We start from the raw sequence: 20,635 nt of genomic DNA on the forward strand, positions 1-20,635 counted from the left end.
TCTGTGGGTAAACGATGTTTTATTTCAGATAAACGCATAGCAAGATTTGGATCAAGTTTCTAGTTTTTAAACGGCCGTGCCATTTGCAGGTCCGAGGCTGATCTAGTCTCACCAAACAGTGCTTCTCAAACTTTAATGTCTGTATGAATCACTGGGGAATCTTGTAATTGCAGATTCTGATTCAGTAGGTCTGGGGAGTAGATTCTGCATTTCTAACATACAAGTAATGCAGACATTGCTGATCCGTGGACCCCATCTTGAGAGGCAGGGTCTACGCAATTTCTTCTATTTTATGTTTGCTTACCCTGAGTCTGCAGAGCCTATGAGCAGAAAAGAGATTAAATATTCCGAAATGGGACAAACTGTCTAAGGTTTTTGGGTTTTGTTGATTTTACTTTCTTTTAAATGGAATAACCATGAACACCTTAATCTTTTTTATTTTTTAAATTCCTATAAAGGATTAATTACATGACTCAATACACGATCATTGAGACAAATGTTAGAAATAAACACAAATGCCTTAAACCTGTACCACAATTACAATATGAAATTCTGAAATTCTTTTATACTGTAATCAAGATCATACCAGATTGCAAGCAATGAAAAAAGTAGGGCATATATTGTTATTGTCTCAAGGGTCACAGTGCATACTTAAAGTTAAATGATCAAATGTATGAAATGTACTATACACGCACACACATTCACGAGTATACTCTTTCCCTCGTATACATAGAGCTATCCTCCACAAATATTTTAACATGGTTTAATGCTCCCTCAACTTACTAATTTGTGATATTTGGGACATGTCTAAGAACCCAGGCAGGATAACCCTAGGTGCTCTGCTTTTAATCACTGCAACATTGTGAAATATTATTTTCCTCTCCTCTGCAAAGAGATGTGACACACCTGTGGTGTAATGGAAATGTGTGGACTGCATGAAGTTTAGATAAATGCTTATTGTTATGGAAAACATGGCTGTTCTCCAAAAAGGAAGTTTAAATTGTCACCTTTCATATATTGTCAGAAAATATAAGTACTGTACAAAATCAGCGTGATTCAAACAGAATGGAAGATTTTAAAAATGTTCCAGGCCACCTGACTTCTTGGGGGGATTCATGAAGAACTTTGGGTTTGCACCACTTTGTGGTCTTGAGGAAAGAAGAAACACTCGGTGCCTTCACTTCCACCTTCCGTGGAGCCGGGTGGTCTGGGATGGATCAGCGGTAGTACTGACGTGGGACTTGTGACATGAGGGATACATATGGAGCGTGTGTAAGATGATTTGAAATAAACATGAAAGTTCCTTTACAGATTGATTTTTACTACATATTCATATATAAACTAACTCTGAAGTACTAAATATTTGCAAGCGTTCAACTCTTTTTGAATCACCCTCTGTTGATTTTTATGTCTTTGCAGTCCTATAGAGAAATTATTTTAAGGGTTAACACATCATGGTGTAGTGAAATGGATATTCTCCACATTACCCAGGTCCATGAAATCTCCCTTTACATGATTTTTCTAAATTGCATTAATTTTGACTCTGAGGCCCTGCTCACTTAAATAGATGGGGGTGTGTGGATGGTCTCCTCCTCTCCAAGATCCTATAGGTATTCTAGGCACTTAGAGTTGCCTGTAAATTAGCAGTATGGCCTACCGTAAGCCTTTGTGATTGCCGTCACTGACATTAAACCTTCTGCTAAATGTTGTTTTCATGGATCCTGGCTTTCCAATTTGTGTGTGCACTGAAATGCCTCTCGGAGTAGTCTTCCCAGCAATCACATGCCACACCAGAGAGACTCTACCTCTGTGCTCAAGGTGGCGGTGCTTAGAGTCCAGACTCTATGGCCATCTTGTAGTTACTATACCATGCACAACGAACAAGGAGCATGGCTTTCTAACACTTGGAGAAACTTAAGAAAATCCAAATCCATATGAGTTTTAGGAAAGGTAGCCCTCTTTCCTCCAGTCTTGTCTCTCCAAAGCAGCAGCGTCAATCCCCTCATTTCTAGGACCACCCAGAGGATTAAGCCTCTTTAAAGGACATGACTCTCAATACAAAATGTTAATAATTTCCTGGGAAAGGAGCTTAGACCTCAACCTTCCTATTTGTAAATGTTGGGGTGAGAGACAGAGTGTTGGGTATGTATGTAGAGAAACATCATCTGTTTAATCTTTTGAGAATCTTTGTCAGCAGCAATAGCAGTGTAGAAACTACTATGAAAATATATTATCCTCTCTGGTAGCCATTCTTGAATTCCACAATGATCAGAATCTCCAGGGAAGAGGCAGAGTAGATTTGTGAAAGAGCATGGTCTCCAGAGGCAAAGCACTGTTCACTAGTCCTGTGTTCCTGGGCAACTTTCCTCTCTCTTCTATTTCTCATCTTAGAGCTATTGTGAAAATTTAATGTTGACATATGTGAAGCACTTACATGTCTGACGTGTGGTAAGTGCTCAACAAGTATTACCTACTATTGTTAAAATTATTTCAGATATCAACATAAGAAGACATTTATTTCTTAAATATAATCTTTATATGAGCCAAAGAATATTCTTTTTGCATCGCCTGTGCTCTGGGATAATTTTCAGTTTTTCACCTTGGAGACAGGAAATTTCCACCCTGAATTTCTGTGTTGAGCAAATTATTGGGTTGTTCTTTTTTCAGCTTGAGAGAAGCGAATGGTGGAATGGTACTTCCGTTGTCTTATCTGAACTCTTGGTCACAGTTCCCTTCTATGCTCCCACAACAGCTGTCCAGACTTCCGTTTAACACTGTAACGTGTGAGTCTAATCATGTACTTGTAAGACTGAGGCCTGTATCTTACACACTTTGTAGAAAATAGGTGCTTAGCCTTGAGTCTGGCACAGTAGTGAGATCTCAGAGAATTTTGGATGAATGAATAGAATACATAAATTTCTGTAAATTAAACCTTTCTTCTTCGATATTACTTCCTTTTTTTGCCTTACTAGAGAGAGAATTTTAAAATAATTTTATACTCCATTTTTTTGTAGATTATAATACCTCTGTTTTTTCAATCCATAGCTATTTAGAATTTTCCTGGGTTTCAATGTACAGAAACTTTATAACACCTTTGGATTAATCTACTAATCTTTTTTTGGATTAATTATGGAGTTTCAAATATTATTTTTATAAATGGCACTGCTGTTTGCCTATAGCCAGCTGCTATCCTTAAGGTATATCTTTTTTGAATCAAACATTTCCCTAGCATCAGCCTTTAAGTTATAATTGAACATGAGTTTTGGCTTACTAATATTTTTGGAATGTTTTTGAGTATCCACCTAAGATTTTTAAAATTCTAAGTATAATGAAATAATTTCCCAAAGGGCTTTTTATGAAAGATAATTTCAAGATGAGTGAAGCATTCCAGAACACGTCTATCTCTCATCTCTTATCTTGTATTTTCTATGTACTAGGAAAACAGAATGTGTGAGGAAGGCACCACTGTTCCTCACTCATTTAGAATGTCATGTAGTTTATTAAGTTGTCAAATGATTTTATGAGTACAGCTAGTCATTTTCCTCTCTATTTAAATTTCACTAGATTTTTTTTTTTTTGGTTTATATGTATGAATTTGTGTGTTTTAGGGCTGATGAATACATAAATAATACTATCCTATAATATTTTGATAACATCAATTGATTCTTGGGTGGATTTTCACCACATTTATTCAGTAAGATAAACAGGGCTATATTCCAGTAATATATTTGCCAGTAATGCTTTTGTGAGGTAATAAAAGTAGATTCCTGTTAAAATGAAGAGTACATTACCAATACTAATAGGGACACAATACACGTGTTCTCTTTTTTTCAAGACCTCTCAGTGATGGATCCTACTCATTTACGTCTTTATTATATGTCTTATACTTGAGGTTCTTCATCTTAAAATACTTTTTACATTTTTCACATATATACTTTAGCATGTTAGTGTTCTACCAAGTGAAGAAAAAAGCTTAATTTTAAAAACCTTTTTAAAGCAGAGCGATATTCGGCCTTCTTCTGATATGCTAAGTAAATTCTCTTTGCCAAAAATCATATACCACTTCTATATTGAAAAGATGTGATTAATATGTAATGGAATTAAATTAAAAAACAGGTTAAAATGTTTCTTAAATTTCCAAAGGAAAAAGAAATGCTCTTAAAGTTTTTATGTCAAAGAATACTTCTGCCACTTTAAAAGTTTAAGCATTTCCTTGAAAACATTTATCATATATGTTATTTTAATACTTTAAAACTTTTCTTAAAAATAAAAATTATGTGACGTAGAGATAGAAATGACTAGTTAAACTTAACTGAGGTATAGTCTGAGGGTTTTTGTAAATTTTACTGACTCCTTAGAAGCACTTTTCCATTCTCACTCCTCACTTGATGTATCAATATATTTTTAATGAAATATTTTACATAAAATTCTAGACAAAATTATTTTAAGTTGATGTACAAGGGTAATCCAAACCTCCAGATGCAAAATAAAATAACAGTTTTGAAATTTTGACTTTGACAAAGAAATGTTAAAGAAATATAACCCAGTACTTTTTCCAGCAAGGCTCCATTAACGTCCTCATCAATAAAAGCTGAGCATCTGCTGTGTACTTAGTACTCATTCAGTGCCTTGAAGCCGTACAAAAGGAACAAACATAATACTTACGGTGGGTAACTTTACTGAGTGCCTATTTCACACTGGAGTGGCAGCATGGCTTACTCGTTAGAGCAAGGACTCTGGAACTGGCTTGCTTGGGTTCAAATCCACTATTTATTAACCACGTCAATTTGGGCAAGTTACTTAACTTGACTAGATCTCAGTTTCCTCAGCTTAATGGGGTTAATAATTATGTCTTCCTTGTAGGTCTTTTTATGAAGATTAAATGAGATTATGAAATGCTTAGAAAAGTGCTTGATGTATAGTGTACAGAATACAAGTGTTTGTTAAATGAGCAAAAATGCTAAGCTGAGTTCTTAGGACTTTAGATTATACTTCATTTATTTGTTTCAGTAACACTATGAGATATGGGGTGTTTTTAGTTTAATTTTACAGATGTAAAAATTTATTTAAAGACAATAAGTAAATAATCCAAAACCACGTAGCTGTTATGATTTGGGGCTGGAATTCAAACCTGTCTCATTCCAATGTCTGTTGCACAGCAGGTTGGCCTTTGACCTATGTGTGATCTAGCTGGCAAGATGAAATGGGTGTAAATAACACTCAGTAATTGTGTGTTGGATTATATGGTGTTATTGATTTTGTGAAGTGTTGACAATAAGCTTCTGAGGAGACTTTACAGCTTGAATGGAAGTTGAGATGGGTTTTATAACTTAAAGAAAGTTTTAATGTGTGGAATGGATGTTTTTCATGAATGGATGTTTCCTCATGAATATCAACATTTTTTATCATAAGACGTTTTTACTATATGCCCGATGGTAGCCCACTTTGTTAACATACTAAGTCAATTGTCAGTACAAAATGTACCAGTCATTTGTGAGTAGATGCCACTGGGCTTTCTTCCTGACATCCATTTGGCTGATGGTACATTCTGATAGTTTCGTGTCCCTTTACAAAAGGAAACGTGACCTGAGAAGCACTATTATAGATCTGAGGCTGTGACATAAAGGAAATGAAAAATAGGGGAGTTCAAATTGGAGTCTCTGCCTGATAGATTCCAAAAGAGTGTTAATAAAACTGCTTTGTAATTTCAAATGAGGAAATTCTATGATTATTTGAGTTCCTAGAAAATGCTGCCTTTGTTGTAAGGGCTTTGCTCTTCTTGATCCAATATACACAGAGTCACTGCCAAAGTTCTTTTACTAAACCATATTGAATTCTTCACCAACGTTTCCAGCTTCTGCATTTCCAGTGAGGACTGCTCTTCAACATCTATAGCCATAGCAATTCCAATTTTGAGCCCATTCTGGAGGGAGCAGGGGCTGCTACATGTAAACAAGTACCTTGGCACTCTACCCTATTTCTTGGAGTTATTAAGGAAGGCAAGCTGGGATTCAAGGATTGATTTATTTTTGCATTTACTACTTAGATATAAAGGTTAAATACAAATGCACTTGGAAGAAATGACTGACATTGACTTACATTAAAATACAAATAAATAGGGTGGGATAAAGCACTAGGAAGGTTGAGACATATCGCTCAAGAGTAAGAAGAAGTTGAGAAGAGAGATTGTTGTGTTTATGATAAAGGTCATCTCTTCTATAGTATTGCTCAGAGCTAGTCCATCATCCATTACTTCAGTAATATTTATGATGTTCCTATAGTGTTTCAGACTTTGTGATAGACTCTTGGACACAGTAGTGAATTAAAAGGATGTGGTTTCTGCCATTATGGAGTTTACAGTTTAATAGAGGCAAAAGTAGGTAAGAGTTATTAGTGTTGGTATAGTTGAAAGAGCAAGGAATTTTGGCTTCAGAGACTAGGTTAAAATCCTGTCTCTAAATGACCTTGCTCAACTTACCAAATGCCTCTGAGTCTCAGTTTCCTCATTTACTTGATGGGAATAATAATACCTAAATCAACAAGTTGAAGCTTTATGTGGAATTATTTTTATTTTATGCAGATATATAGAGATGAGGCCACTAGGGAACATGATTTACACTGACCAATTTTACCCAATAGGAAAACAGAGCAAGTAGTTGACTAGGGTTGTATGAACTAGATAAGGGAAGCATAGAGAGAACATCTCATTCCACTCTTTCTTTAAGTGTACAGTCTTTGGAGCCTTATCTTGGATATTCTTAGGACAAGGACAAGGACTTGAATAACGTTTAGTTATCAGCTAAAACGTCAAAAGAAAACATGATAGGCACGAATGAAAGAGAAGCAATGTTCTCTTAGACAGAACAAATGCTTCTGCCATCAATATGACTGTGTGGAATGTTTGAAATGTGTGGATTCCAGAGATGCTTCATGGCCTAAATGTTGATTTGGGAGAGTGATGTCCCAGTGTGTGGTGGAGGAGGGTCACTGACTGGAAGGAAACCTGAGGTCCAGTGGTGGGGACCCTTGTAGGCCTTTCTCACTGTGTTTAGGCCTGCCTTCATAGGTAGTGAAGGTCAAAAGTGTGTTTCAGAAAGACAATTTTGACATTATGGAGAGTGGCTACAAAGTGGGAAAATAAGCAACTACGAGATAGTCCAGGTGAGAGGTGGTACTTAGTTGAACTGGGACAGAGATTTTTTTTGAGAGGAAATGAGGACCCAGATGTGAGAGACATGTTAGATGGTGAAATAGGTAAAACTTGGAGACAGATTGGATATAGGAGCTATGAGGAAAAGAGAACGACTCTCACTTTTCCAGCTCTGACAGCTAGAAATGATGGTACCATTAAATAAAATAGGAAAGTCAGGAAAAAGGACACGTTTTTACTTTTAGTTATTTGGTTTGTTTTGCTTTGTTTTTCTTTTGTCTTGCATTTAGGGAAAGAAAGATGGAAAGAAAATGGATTTGTTTTGTACATATTGAGTTTGAAGTATTTTCAAGGTATTTACAAGGTATATGAGGTATTTTCAAGGCATTCAAGAGCAGACTGAAGATTTGAGAGTAGAGGTGGGGCTGATAGATGTAGATTAGAGACACAATGATATTTATGTGTAAGCCAGAGCCAAGGGAGGGTTAAAGAAAATTCAGAATTGATTCAGAATGGTTAAAAAAGGTGAAACCCTTTCAAAATGTATTACTCAGCAATAGATTATGTATGGACAGATAATCAAGAGTCTCTTATTTGTCATGTTGGTATCACGTCCTCCTTGCAACCTTGAGGAAATGCAGGAATGCCTGATGGCTGTCATTTAAACCTGAAGGTGATGGACTTTATAGGATCTGAGATTAATTAGACTACAGGATTGATGTGTGCCATGTGACCTGAGGGGTACATATTGAGGTTCTTAGGACTGTATAAATAACTATGATAATTCCTTTTCAAATTGGTTTTGGCTACATGAACACTAATTTTTTTAAAGGGTTCACTTCTTTTTGAAGGGTTCTAATAGAGATTTGTAAGATATATGAAGGGAAAGTCCACAATTTAGTGTGAGTTGAGGGGAAAACAGTTAGGGAAAGATATAATAAGGAAACATTAGAGAGGTAGGTAGGGAATCACAAAATACCATAATGATATCTGGGGCATAAAAGCAGGTAATTGCACAAAGAGTATTGCATATATGCCAAATAAAATGAAAATTGAGAAAAAGCTCATTGAATTTTACATTGAAGTTATGATAGGGGCGTGGTGATTTCCAGGAGCTGGGGGCGGGGGTCAGTGGAGGAAATGGGGAGATGTTGGTCAAAAGGTACAAACTACCAATTGTGAGATGAATAAGATCTGGGGATATAACGTACAGCATGGTGACTGCAGTTAACAATACTTTATTATACACATGAAAGGTGCTGAGAGGGTAGATCTTAAATGTTCTCACCACACAAAAGAAATGGTAATCATGTGAGGTGATAGAGGTGTTAACTAACCCTACTGAGGTAATCATTTGACAATATATAACTGTATGAAATTATCATGTTGTACACCTTAAACTTACATAATGTTATATGTCAATTATATCTCAATAAAGCTTCAAAAAAAGTTACAATAGAGAGAATAGACTGATTGTGGTAATAGAAGAAGCCAGAGCACAGTAGGTTGGAAACTTACGGGATGATGGGATTTAGAAGCAGTAAGTATAGACAACATTTATTTTTCCAAAAGCTTTTCTGGAGGAGAGGAAAGATCTTGAGAAACTGGCAGAATTAATGAAGTTTTACTTATTTTTTAGGATGATCAATGTTTGTTTATATTTATAGGTTGAGAGGAAGTAGCCAGGACAAAGCAAATATTTACAGATTATTTTGGATTGGGAATAAATAAATGAGAATTATCTGAAAGGAGGTGGAATAGTACGGAACTGAGACAAGAGTGTATGGATACTTTTTCGTCTGAGACGTGAGGGAAGAACTTAAGTTATGAATAAATAAATTTTTAAACTATAAATATATTTTTGGGCTGTGAGGTATAGAGAAGGGAAATTGAAAGAGTACATTTAATCCTCTCCTTTGTTTTCCCAGTGAAGTGTGAGTCTGAGTTGCGTCTTTAGATGAGGAGTAGTAAATGTTTGAACAGCCATGTGAAGAATGGAAGTAAAAAAGAATAGGGATTAGTATATGTTTGGTTAAGTTAATAACTAAATGGTCATTGGACTATGCTGAAGTAACTAATAGCAGAGCATTCACTTCCCCTAAGAGTAATTTAGAAAACAAAAATTAAATTAATTTTTAAAAATGTCTGAAGGATTGAAAAGCTGCTGAGTCAACCAGGATTTGAGGGGCAAAGATCTCAGAGAGAAGAGAAGTCATTGAATGAGGCCCAGTATTCTGCAACCCGTTCCCCCTTCTACCCACTGCTGAATCTAGGTAGGTTTGAGGGGTGATAGGGGTGTGTGAAGTAGCCAAGCAGTGAAGAGGTAGAGAATCCACCAGAGCTTTGGCAATCTCAAAGGACTTGGGGACATAAAAACTGGATTTTGGAACCAAGTCAGTTAGAATTTGAGGGGAACAATCCCTGAGAGAAGGGAAGCTTAGAGAAGCTGGAAGGTCAGTGACTTAACCATGTGCACTAGCCAAATTCTTAATCTGTGCAGGGCAACATACTAAGAAGCAAACATAAACTACCTGAAAAACAAAGCAGATATTGGCAGTTTCACAGCGCTAAGAGGAAAAAAAAATTGGAGATCAGAACTGCCAAATTAAAAGGGGCCTAGGAAACACTCTAGGCTCTCTCAGCTGAGAAGCTTTGAGTGGGCGTGAACAAGAGGTAGACTGACTCTTACAAAGATCTAAATCAATTTAATTTTTTATTAAATTCAGGTGATCCATCCTCTTCTTACTGCCTGCCAGAAAATAAGATCCTCTATGGAGGTAGATTTAGCTCCCTCTCAATTTTTCATAAAAAGGTCTGGTATTCAGTCAAGAATTGCCAGGTATATCAAAAAACAAGATCAAGAAAAAGAAATAGATCCACAAATATTGGCTATGGACTTTAAAATAACTGAGATGAATATGTTCAAGAAAATAGATGGCAAGATGGAGAATTTTACTAGGGAAGCAGATATATAGAAAAGAATCAAATGGAAAATTTAGAACTGAAAACACAATAACTGAAATTTAAAACTCAGTAGCCAGGTTTACCCTAGTTTGGACACAGTCGAAGGGAGGGAATTAGTGAACTGAATAGGTCAGTAGAAAATATCCAGACTGAAACACAGAGAACAAAAAAGGAAATAAAATATAGAATAAAAGCATAAGGAATAATATTCCCCATGATAAAAAAACATTGGGGAAGAGAAAGAGAATGGGGCAAAAGTATTATTTGAAGACACAATAGCTGAGAATTTTCTGTGACTAATAAAATATATCAATGAACCCAAGGATAAATACAAAGAATACCAATCTTATGCATAGTGTAGTAAAACTGCTGGAAACTGGACACAAAAAAATTCTAAAAGTATTGAGAGAAGAAAAGACGCGTTCAAAAAAGCAGAAGACTGAGAGTGGATTCCTCAACAGAAAAGAGAGAAGCCATAAGATAACAGAATGATATCTTTGAAATGCTGAAATAAAATAGCTGCCATAATAACCCTGAAGGAGTTGAACAAAGTTAAAGGGCTTATACTACCTGATATCAAGGTTTATTATAAAGCTGTGATAATTAAGACAGCATGGTATTGATGCAAGCTGAAATGAATAGACTAATGGACCAGCAGACTAAAGGAAGTCCAGAAACAGACTTGACTGATATGACCACTTGATTAATGCAAAGTTTATATTATAATGCAAGGATTAAAAGCAGTATTTTCAATAAATGATGCTGAGTCTATTGGTTATACATAAGAGAAAAAAAAATTTAACAGCTACCTCACACCATACACAGAAATTAATTCTAATTGGATGTTAGATCTAAAGGTAAAAGATAAAGCAAATGAGATTTTTGAAGAAATTAACACAAACTATTTTATGACTCTGGAATAGCTAAAATTTTCTTAAACAGAAGACAAAAAGTGTAAATCATAAGGAAACGAATACATAGGACTATATTAAAGTTAGGCATTTCTTTTTATCAAAAGATATCATTTAGGACACCACAGAATATAAGAGAATACTACGAAAAGCTATACGCCAACAAACTGGATAATCTAGAAGAAATGGTTAAATTCTTAGAATCATACAACCTTCCAAAACTGAATCAAGAAGAAATAGAGAATCTGAATAGACTGATCACCAGTAAGGAAACCAAGCCAGTAATCAAAAACTTTCTAAAATACAGAAGTCCAGGACCAGACAGCTTCCCTGGTGAATTCTACCAAACATTCAAAGAAGACTTAATACCTATCCTTCTCAAACTCTTCCAAAAAATTGAAGAGGAAGGAAGCTTCCTAACTCATTCTATGAGGCCAACATTACCCTGATTCCAAAACCAGACAAGGGCAACACATAAAAGGAAATTACAGACCAATATAGCTGATGAACACAGATGCAAAAATCCTCAACAAAAAACTAGCAAATCAAATACAACAATAATATTCATTAAGAAGATCGTACACCATGATCAAGTGCGATTTATTCCAGGGATGGTTCAACATCTGCAAATCAATCACTGTGATATACCACATTAACAAAATGAAGAATAAAAATCACATGATCCTTTCAAGAAATGTAGAGAAAGCATTTGACAAAATATAGCATTCATTTATGATAAAAACTCATAATAAAATGGGTATAGAAGGAAAGTACCTCAACATAATAAAGGCCGTATATGACAAACCCATGGTTAACATCAAACTCGATGGTGAAAAACTGAAAACTATCCCTTTCAGATGAGGAACAAGACAAGGATGCCCACTTATGCCACTCTTATTTACATGGCATTGGAAGTCCTAGCCAGAGCAATCGGGCAAGAAAAAGAAATAAAAGGGATCCAAATTGGAAATGAAGAAGTAAAACTGCCACTATTTTCAAATGACATGATTTTATAATAGAAAACCCTAAGGAATCCAACAAAAAACTATTAGAAATAATAAACAAATACAATAAAGTTGCAGGGTACAAAATTGACATACAAAAATCAGTTGCATTTCTATACACTAACAACAAAATAGCAGAAAGAGAAATTGTGGATATAATCTCATTTACAATCGCAACAAAAAGAATAAAATACCTAGGAATAAATTTAACCAAAGAGGTGAAAGACCTGTACACTGAAAACTAAAAACATTGTTGAAAGAAATCAAAGAAGACACAAAAGAAATGGAAAGATATCTCGTGCTCATGGATTGGAAGAATAATCATAGTTAAAATGTCCAGACTTCTTAAAGCAATCTATAGATTCAACGCAATCCCTATCAAAGTCCCGATGACATTTTTCCACAGAAATAGAACAAAGAATCCTAAAATCTATATGGAACAACAAAAGAGCCCAAGAAGCCGAAGGAATCCTGGGGGAAAAGAACAAAGCTGTAGGTAACACATTCCCTGATTTCAAAATATACTACAAAGCTATAGTAATCAAAACAGCATGGCACTGGGTCAAAAACAGATACAGAGATCAATGGAACAGAATTGAGAGCCTAGAAATAAACCCAAATCTCTATGGACAGTTAATTTTCGACAAGGGAGTCAAGGACATACAATGGAGAAAGGAAAGTCTCTTCAATAAATGGTGTTGAGAAAACTGGACAGCCACATGCAAAAGAAGGAAAGTAGACCATTATCTTACACCATGCGCAAAAGTTAACTCAAAATGGATCAAAGAGTTGAATGTAAGACCTGAAAACATAGAACTTCTAGAAGAAAACATAGGCAGTACACTCTTCGACATCAGTCTTAGCAGTGTCTTTTTGAATACCTGTCTCACCAGGCAAGGGAAACAAAAGAAAAAATAAACAAATGGGACCACATCAAACTAAAAAGCTTCTGCACGGCAAAGGAAACCATCAACAAAAGGAAAAGACAACTCCCCAAGTGAGAGATGATATTTGCAAATCATATATCGATAAGGGGTTAATATCCAAAATCTATAAAGAATTCATACATCTCAACAACAAAAAAACAAACAACCTAATTAAAAAATGGGCAAAGGATCTGAACAGACATTTTTCCAAAGAAGATATACAGATGGCCAACAGGCACATGAAAAGATGTTCAACATCACTAATTACCAGGGAAATGCAAATCAAAACTACAATGAGACATCACCTCACATCTGTCAGAATGGCTATAATTAACAAGACAAGAAATAGCACATGTTGGAGAGAATGTGGAGAAAAGGGAACTCTCATACACTGCTGGTGTGAATGTAAACTGTGCAGCCACTATGGAAAACAGTATGGAGATTTCTCAAAAAATTAAGAATAGAACTACCATATGATCCAGCTATTCCACTGCTGGGTATTTATCCAAAGAACATGAAAACACGAATGTGTAAAGATATTAGCACCCCTATGTTCACTGAAGCATTATTCACAATAGCTAAGTCTTGGAAATAATCTAAGTGTCCATCAGTGGATGAAGGGATAAGGAGGATATGGTATATATACACAATGGGATACTACTCAGCCATAACAGAGATGAAATCTTGCCATTGTGACAACATGGGTGGACCTTGAAGGCATTATGCTAAGTGAAATAAGTTGGATGGAGAAAGTCAAATACCATATGATTTCACTCATAAGTAGAAGATAAAAACAACAACAACAAACAAACACACAGATACGGAGATTAGATTGGTGGTTATTAGGTGGGAAGGGGAGAGAGACAAGGGAGGACGGGGTGATAGGGCACATGTGTACAGTAATAGATGATAATTAGTCTTCGGGTGGTGAACATGATGTAGTCTACAAAGAAACTGAAATATAATGAAGTACACCTGAAATTTATATAATGTTATAAACCAATGCTACCTCAAAAAAAAAAAAAAAACCGTATCATTTAAGTAGCGAAAAAATAAACTCCAGATTGGGAAAATATATTTGCAATATATGTGTGTCTGTGAAACAACTCAGATCTAGAATATGTATTCTATAAATCAATATAAAAAACAGGCAACCCAATAGAAAAAAGTAGACAAAAGACTTGAGTATGCTCTCCACTCAAGAGACTATCCAAGTTCCCAATAAAAACATATGGAGAAGCACTCAATCTCATATCCTCATCAAGGATGTGTTAATTTAGTCCACACTGAGATACCCTTACACATCCACCAGATGTTTAAAGACTGACAATATTAAGTGTTGAGAAGGATGTGCTGCCATGTGACTATTAACATGAGGGTGTACAATGGCATAACAATTCCATGTCCAAGTAATTCCATTCTTAGGAATTTCACAACAGAAACATACATATATGTGCACCAAAAGTTATATACAAGAATGTTCATAGCAGCACCATTGGTAATAGCCCAAACTGGAAACAATTCAAATGGCCATTAACAGTGGAATGGATAAATATTTTATGGAATATTCATGCAATGGAACAGTTTATATCAATAGTAGAGAACATGTTATTCTACACATGTCAATATGGATGAATCTCACAAACTTAATGGTGAGCAAAAGAAGCCAGACTCAGGAGTATATACTGTTATTGATTCTATTTATATAAAGATAAAAAACAAGTAGAAATATTCTATGGTGATAGAAGGCAGGGTAGTGTTCACTCTTCTGGAGGGAGGTGAGGGAGTCTTCCAGAGTGCTGGTAATGTTCTATATCTTGATCTGGGTGGTTGTATCTTGGGTGAATTCAGTTTATGAAAGTTCCACAAACTGTACAGTTACAATCTTCTAACTTTTCTGCATGTACCTTATCCTTCAGTAAAAACTTTATATTAGGCGCCGGCCTGGTGGCGCAGCCGTTAAGTGAGTGCGCTCCGCTTCGGCGGCCCGGGGTTCGCAAGTTCAGATCCCGGGTGCGCACCGATGCACTGCTTGTCAAGCCATGCTGTGGCGCCGTCCCAAATAAAGTTGAGGAAGGTGAGCACGGATGTTAGCCCAGGGCCAGTCTTCCTCAGCAAAAAGAGGATTGGCATCGGATGTTAGCTCAGGGCTAGTCTTCCTCACAAAAAAAAACCCCAAAATCAAACTTCACGTTAAAAAAGAACTAAACTGTTGTTGAAATTCATATGTTAATAGTTGGGCTAACCATCACTTTCCTAGGGTTTATGCCAGCAATTCAGCCAGCCTAGCACAGGGATAGTGAAAAGGTTGGCAATCATAAAACCTTTAAGTTTTTAAACCTTTAAGTTTAAAAGTTTTAAGTTCTCCATGTAATTACCATTATCACTAAATCATGAATGTTTCAAAGGGGTGACCACATTTGAGAATAGTATTCAGAGGCATCTCTTTCAACAAATTATTTAATTTTTGGTCTTACTATGGCATTCCTACTTTGGTGGTGACTGAAGCAGAATGCTTGAATATTAGTTCATCGCCTTAAATAAACTGCCAACTAATACACCCACACGTACTTTATTCTTGGATTTGTTTTCATGTGGCCACTTGAAAATGTATTTACTGGCTGGAGAGAAACAAGTGAATTACAGGATTGAGCTTAATATAGTCTATATGCAGAATAACTCCATGACAGAAGGCCAGTAAGCCTGTTGATTTCTCAATGCCAAAATGTTTCTATGTTTCTGTGGAAGTTATTGTACCATTGTTCCTCAGTTGATTCTAGTAATGTACTTTAAGCTTGGTTCCAAACTTATGTGCATAAGAATAACCTGCACAAATTGTTAAAAATGCAGATCTCCAAGTCCACGTTGAAGACTGATTGAAGGGCCAGCCCCGTGGCTTGGCAGTTAAGTCCACGCGCTCTGCTGCTGGCGGCCCGGGTTCGGATCCCAGGCTCGCACTGATGCACCGCTTCTCTGGCCATGCTGAGGCCGCGTCCCACATACAGCAACTAGAAGGATGTGCAGCTATGACATACAACTATCTACTGGGGGTTTGGAGGAAAATAAATAAATAAATAAAATTTTTTTAAAAAAAGAACTGGATTAAAAAAAAAAAAGACTCTGATTGAAGATGCAAAGTGTCTGCATTGTTAACACTCCAGAGGATTCTGTAAAGATAATTAGTGGACTACATTTTGAGGAACACGGCTTTAAGTTCACTTAAAGCTAAGGATCATAGCTATTCAGAATGTGATATTTTGACTGTGAATTTGGGGGGACTTTTTCCTTTGTGATTTTTGGCTGTTTATCAGAAAAATCGTAACAGGTTATGGGCCATCTTTATTTAAAGCAAAAGGTTTAAGTTGCTAATGAGCGAAGTGGATATGAGAAAGCAAATGGAGAATTTTTAAAATAGAACTTGGAGTTTAGAAGCTGCCACCAGCTGCTATCATGAATCATAGGATATATTGCTCAGGCAAAGCCAAAATGACAGATGGACCTGTTATTAATTTAGGCAGGCACTCCTTAAACTCCTGAAGTATATGTAAAGTTTTATAACCCTGGAATTCTGAAGCTATTTCTGGTGCATGTAGTTTCATGTCATCTGTATGGGAGCAAAAAAGACCTGTATCTCACACCCCCATCATTTTTGTTGGTCAAGATTCAGATAAAAGGAGATGTAAGAAAGTCTTTGCCCACACGTTACATCTTTGCTTTACCACCTGTTTAGCTGGAACTAATCAAGGTGAAGTAGTGAGTCAACACCCAGTTACCCTATAGGCATTAATTCACACAGCCATGAAATAAGTACACAGGAGAAAAAAAATTTCTTTTCCTACATTTGGCTTTTTTTCCCCCTAATGCACTTCTAGGAACTTCTCTAAAGCATTGGATAAGTTTTGCTGTCAAAATGGACTGCTTTCCGTTTTCAAGGCTTCCCCATACCACCATGCCAGTGAAGGTTATAGATTATTTAAAGAGTGAGCTGAGATATGTGACTATCGTGATTCAATTTTAAACTAGCCTCTTTAAATGTTTTTTCATCCTGCAGTGTCTACCACTGCTGCCGATGTTTCTTAGCTTGCAAAGATGAGCAATGATGCAGATGGCAATATCGAAGTTTGTAGCTGTCAGTGGTTTTCCCCTGTCTGGCACCATTTGACATCTTAATTTTGAAGTCTCATTGCTAGTGAAGCAAGAGGAGAAACTAGAAAAACTATCACTCTTGGTAAAAATTTGAGAATATTGATTTTATTTAAAAGTAAAAATAATAAGAATCCAAAGTGACAAAGCTTTGAACTGGATTTCAATTTTTAAAAAAGGTCTGTTGATGATTTGACATATAAATGTAGTCTTGGCATCTCGTTGTGTGGTATTTTCTTTGTCATTTTGGCAAAGTTAGAATTTGTTAAAGCATTTCACCCGTTGCGAGTCCAAAATGGCTGAGAAGATGGTGATACCCCTGATTAACTTATGGCACTTCAATTTGCTGCAATCTTTTCCTATCTAATTCCTCCCAAGGAATGTCACTTTCTGCTTTCTCTTTCTTCTTTGGCTCAAGAAAACCTCTCCCTCCTCTTCTTCAAAGATTAAAATGAAGATCAAGCCTCCAAAGGCAAGTTCTCCGCCGACGATTTGACTTTATTTGTGTGTAATCATCTCGGTGACTGAGTTACTAGTCACAGGAGTAGTGTATATGCTTGTCTCCCATTTTCCCTTGCCTCTAAAATTAGGCTAATAGCATTTGACTCACTTCCATAGTGCAAATCGCAGTTTTGTGTTTGGCTCCCTTTCAAAGCCAGACAGCTTCTTGACGGGCAGTCCCTGGCATATGGTAGGCACGCAGATATTTGTTGAATGAAAGAATGATGTTTCGCATCTGCATGCCTCCTCTTCCCACACACTTTTTGTTTTCTAGATTGGTTTTTGCTTGATTTTGTGTTTTCTAATATTTCGGAGAAAGATAAAAAAGAGCATTAGCCCCATGAGAAAGAACCAACCCTATGGAATGATGCAGGGCAACATTTTTGTACATTTTAATGTGAAGTGCCAATTGAATATTCCCCTTAAAATCACATACTTATTTCTACACAAAAGAGGAAAAATATTTTTCTTTATAATCTTCGGCCACCTGCTGTTCTAGACATGTAGTTTTATTTGCAGTTTGCAACCCTGAGCACTGGGAGGATAGCAGGAATATGGTTAAGGAAGAGGAACAATCATCCCCTGGTTGAGGAGGTGGGTAGAGTCCCCTTGTAGCATGTCCTTCTCTTCTTTGGCCCATTTCCCCTGGCCACCCTTCCTGCTCAGTCTTTTTGTTTTCTAATTTGTCCCCCATGGTCCCATTGAGAGATATAAGCATTGAGTTAGAAATTGTAATATATAAATGTATCAAACCAACACATTGTACATTTACACTTACACAATGTTACATGTCAATTATATCTCAATAAAAATAAATAAATGTAATTGCAATAACTATTTCATTTTCTCTAAAATAGGATATCAAAAGTGTGAACAAAATATGACCTACCTCAGTATCAGTTAGAATATTTGTTTAAAAATGCAGATCTCTAGTTCCATGAAAAATCTACCGATTCTGGGTCTTAGGGGATGAGGGTCAGGGGTCTGTGTTTTTAACCAGAAATCTAGGCATTCATACTACACTCTCACATTTGAGACTCAGCTGCCCTTGACCAACGATGCATAAACTCCAAGTGGGAAAATTAAATAAAAGACTTTTCCAAATGCTTATACCTCATTTGTAGATCTTCCCACTTGACAGTAAAAAAAGCACACTTACAGTCTGATGACCACATAGAAGAGCTATAAGCAGTGTTCAAAAATTAAGTGAAGGATATATATTAACTTAGTTGATGATCATAACTCTTGTTGAAGGACAAAGTACATTTTTTAAAAAGTTTTCTTTGAAAACCAATCATTTCAGAACTATTATTTTTGCTTTTCCTTAGTTTTCAATTTTTGTATCTTTTTGTGTGGACCTCTGCACCACTCCTCTCTCTCTCTCTCCCTCCCTCTCTCCCTTCTCCCTCTTCTCCAAAAGTCTAAGTCCAGCTCCTCTTTCCATAGCAATCCATACCTTATGATCTCATCTTTAGTGCTTAGAATCACGAGGTCATTGAGAATGATTGCTGCAGTCAGATCTTGCTCTGATACTTACTAGCTGTGTGATATTGGGCAGATTATTTAAAATCTCTCATTTCCCGTTGCCTCAACACTAAAATAAAGTACTTACCATACAGTGCTGTTGTGAGATTTGAATGAGACTAGTGTGTATAATAGTTCTTAACAGAGACCCTAACAGTCATTACTCAGTTACTGGTTTTTGCGGTTATGAATTATAATGGCCACATGGGAAAGGATGTGTTAAAGAGAAAAGTCAAGTCTTTAAGTTAGGAGACCTTAAATATTGTGCGAGTTGCTAAGTTCTGAAGATATAAAGATGAGTAAGACTTGATTCCTGCCCTCAGGTTGTTGATAGTCTTGTAGCAAAAGACAGATGGATGTATAATTTCATCCATAAAATATAGTGTGTGTAATGCTATAAGAAGATGAAGGATTCAGTGGAACCTCCAAAGAGAGAGTGATCAATATTTCTACTGCTCGGGGTCAGTTGCTTGTTGTTAAGTGAATATATAGTGGGAGGAAATTTAAATACTTTCTTTATTTGCAGTTGTTTTTTTCTACAGTAGTCCCCCCTTATTAGCAGTTTCAGGTACCCATGATCAACCACGCTCTGAAAACATTAAATGGAAAATTCCAGAAATAAATAATTCATAAGTTTTAAATATCATGCTGTGCTGAGTAGCGTGATAAAATCCCGGTGCCTTTCTGCTCCGCCCCACCCTGGGACGTGACTCATCCCAGCATATCCGCGCTGTGTACACTACTCGCCGTTAGTCACTTAGAAGCTGTCTTGGTTATCAGATCAACTGTCCCGGTATCGCAGTGCTTGTGTTCAAGTAACCCTTATTTTACTTAATAATGGCCTCAAAGAGCTAGAGTAGTGATGCTGGCAATTCAGATACTCCAAATAGAAGCTGTAAAGTGCTTCCTTTATGTGAAGAGGTGGAAGTTCTAGACTTAAAAAGGAAAGAAAATAAATCGTATGCTGAGGATCCTAAGATCTATGGAAACTTTTATTATAGCGTATTGTTGTAATTATTCTATTTTATTATTAGTTATTGTTGTCAATCTCTTACTGTGCCTAATTTATAAATTACACTTTATCATAGGTACATATGTATAGGAAAAAACAATATATGTAGGGTTCAGTACTATCTGCAGTTTCAGGCATCCACTAAGGATCTTGGAACATATCTCCCACTGATAAGGGGACTACATTTTACACATATCATGCCCTGATTCAAGTAGGCCTTTATGTGCAATAGAAAAAGCTGTCACCTTCTTGAGACACTCACTTCCATCTGAATGAATACTGCCATAATAAATTCAGAAATATATGTTGACTACTAATATAAATGTCACCCCTTTGGGTTGTTCAGTATACAACCAGTACAACCATACAAGGCAACCCAATAACTGCAAACAATATTTATTTCACACTGACTTTTATTATTTTGTTTGTCAAATACAGTAATTAGCATAATTTTTCTAATATAGACAAGCATCATGATCCTGAACCCATGATCTTGTCAC

General features: G+C 36.2%; 1 protein-coding gene across 1 annotated transcript in view; it reads left to right on the forward strand.

The window, feature by feature from the left end:
• Positions 1–20,635, forward strand: part of PLA2G4A (phospholipase A2 group IVA) — a 149,265-nt gene that overhangs the window by 45,745 nt on the left and 82,885 nt on the right. The window lies entirely within an intron of this gene.

This window comes from Ceratotherium simum, chromosome 2, assembly GCF_057802395.1.
Source record: "Ceratotherium simum simum isolate JZ-2026a chromosome 2, ASM5780239v1, whole genome shotgun sequence".
NCBI classification, from domain to species: domain Eukaryota; kingdom Metazoa; phylum Chordata; class Mammalia; order Perissodactyla; family Rhinocerotidae; genus Ceratotherium; species Ceratotherium simum.